At 45.1% G+C, this 2,884-nt stretch overlaps 1 pseudogene; it reads right to left on the bottom strand.

The window, feature by feature from the left end:
• Nucleotides 1–913: 913 nt before the first annotated feature.
• On the bottom strand, nucleotides 914–1,554 carry LOC102127256 (small ribosomal subunit protein uS5 pseudogene; annotated as a pseudogene).
• Nucleotides 1,555–2,884: the final 1,330 nt, after the last annotated feature.

Here is a 2,884-nt window from a genome sequence, read left to right as displayed (position 1 = left end):
AGATATCTTCTTTGCCTCTCCCTCACCCTAGAGATTCCTGAGGAGTAGAAATCTTATTACTTTAGAATAACACACAATGGTTGTCAGCCAGTCTCATTGCCTTCTATGAAGTTCTGTTATGTTCTGCTTCACGCAAAACTGTTAAATGTTGTTCTAATCTAAGTGCTGATATCCTACTTCCTCTTTTGAATGACTGAATGTCATGACTGTCTAGCAGCTATTTAAACTCTCAGTATTCTTCAAACTGACACTTGATACTCTTCTACAGCAATGCTTCTCAAAGTATGGTCCCCAGACCAGCAGCCTTGGCATCATCTGGCACTTTTTCTGGGATCCACATTGTTGGACCCCACTCCAGATCTTCTGAATTCAAAACTCTGGGAGTGGAAACCAGCATTGTATAGTTCAACAAGCCCTCCAGGTGATTCTGACACATGCTAAAGGTTGAGAACCTTGAGAACCACTGGCTAGAAAACTCTGATATGATGTTTGTTAATGGCTCATATCTTGAGAATAAGCAAAGCATATTTTGTGCTGGATATGCCATAAGTTCTGACAATTCTGCTATTATAGCTGTTCCTTTATCAATAGCTCACTCCATTCAAATAGCTGAATGACAGTTACATCACCAGCATGTAACCTTGTTAAACACTTGAGTGCACATCTATACAAATAGATGTATCTTTGGAGTTGCTCATGATTTTTTAGTACATTATGAAAACAAACAGGTTTTCTAATCTCTTCAGGTACCCCAACTAAAATGAAAAAATAGTAATTTATTAGAAGCACTATAACATCCAAATGAAGTATGGATTAGAAAGAGAGAAACTCATTCTGAAGGTAACACTTTTAAAGCAAAAGAGAATTTCTTTTTTTTTCTTTTCTTTTTTTTTTTTTTTCAGGCTTCATTCACTTTATTTTTCTTGTATAAAAACTCTATGTTGTAGCCACAGCTGGAGCCTGGGTCCGCTGCACGGAGACTCTGGTGTGGGTCTTGACAAGGTGGTCAGTGAATTCCTGATAGGGAGACTTGGTAAACACAGTCTCCTTCCAGAGGTCAGGGGTCAGGTAGCTGTAGGTCTTAGAGATGGCATCGAAGGTGGCCTTGGCGAAGTTGCCCAGGGTGGCAGTGCAGCCCCGGGCTGAGGTGTAGCAGTCATCAATACCAGCCATCATGAGCAGCTTCTTGGGCACAGGCGCTGAGACGATGCCAGTGCCCCTGGGTGCAGGGATGAGGCGCAGGAGCACAGAGCCGCAGCGGCCTGTCACCTTGCAAGGGACGGTGTGGGGCTTGCCGATCTTGTTCCCCCAGTAGCCTCTGCGCACCGGGACAATGGAGAGTTTGGCCAGGATGATGGCCCCACGGATGGCAGTGGCCACCTCCTTGGAGCACTTAACACCCAGGCCTACGTGGCCATTGTAGTCCCCGATAACAACAAACGCCTTAAACCTGGTGCGCTGGCCAGCACGGGTCTGCTTCTGCACCGGCATAATATTCAAAACCTCGTCTTTGAGAGAAGCCCCCAAGAAAAAGTCAATGATCTCAGATTCCTTTTTTTTTTTTTTTTGAGACGGAGTCTCACTCTGTAGCCCAGGCTGGAGTGCAGTGGCCGGATCTCAGCTCACTGCAAGCTCCGCCTCCCGGGTTCACGCCATTCTCCGGCCTCAGCCTCCCAAGTAGCTGGGACTACAGGCGCCCGCCACCTCGCCCGGCTAGTTTTTTGTATTTCTTAGTAGAGACGGGGTTTCACCGTGTTAGCCAGGATGGTCTCGATCTCCTGACCTCGTGATCCACCCGTCTCGGCCTCCCAAAGTGCTGGGATTACAGGCTTGAGCCACCGCGCCCGGCCAATCTCAGATTCCTTAATGGGCAGGGAGAAGAGGTAGATCTCCTCCAGGGACTTGATCTTCATGTCCTTGACCAAGCGGCCCAGCTTAGTGACGGGCATCCACTCCTTATCCTAGGCCTTGCCTCAGCGAGCTCCGCGGCCTCGGCCCCGGCCCCGGATGCCACTGCCGAAACCTCCGCGGAAGCCACCGCGGTTCCCCATCCCAGGGCCACCAGGGCCTCCGGGCCCCCCCGCTGCACCGGCGTCATCCGCCATTTGGTGTTCTCTCGGAAAAGAAGGCAAAAGAGAATTTCTGACTACTATGTAAAACAAGTAGTCCTTTCTGTTCTTGCTACAGTAGATATTCTAAAGACACTTACTCAATCTGACTTAATGAATTCTGAAAGCCTTATTCAAATATGATAATCTGCCACCTCAGAAGAAAAGAAATAGTGGCCTTCTCCAAACTGTCACATGTGCAATAATGGGCATTGGCATTGCCAGGATGAGTGCTTAATGTCACCAGAGGCCATCTCCAGACCTTTAGTGCTTTCTCTGTGAAATTATTCACAATGATAAATTGCTCAAACTTTTCAAAAATCTTGCTGAGAAAAATCTTCCTCAAGACAGGTGGCCAAATCTTGCTTTCTCTGTTGTTATCATGACCCAGGAAAAGCTGCAGAAAAAGGCAAAGTTCAGAACCTTTGCCTCAAAAACGGTTTGAACATTTCCAAATAGATTTCATTCAGTTGTAATGGTATGTTAGGTTTATAGTTGGATTAAAGTTTTCCCTTGCTAAAAGGTGAAAAGATAGATAGATAGATAGATAGATAGATAGATAGATAGATAGATAGATAGATAATAGAGATAGATAGATAGATGATAGATAGATAGATAGATAGATAATAGATTGATAGATATTGTTTTTCCCACCTGCATTACTCTCTAGTGATAGAGTACATATATTACTCTCTAGTAATAGAACATCTCATTTTACAGGTGGAAATACTTAAGAAACTGTGTAAAGTACTCCCATTAAAACAAAAACTTCCTTG

This window comes from Macaca fascicularis, chromosome X (assembly GCF_037993035.2).
Source record: "Macaca fascicularis isolate 582-1 chromosome X, T2T-MFA8v1.1".
Classification (NCBI taxonomy): Eukaryota; Metazoa; Chordata; class Mammalia; order Primates; family Cercopithecidae; genus Macaca; species Macaca fascicularis.
This window is presented reverse-complemented; position numbering and strand designations above follow the sequence as displayed.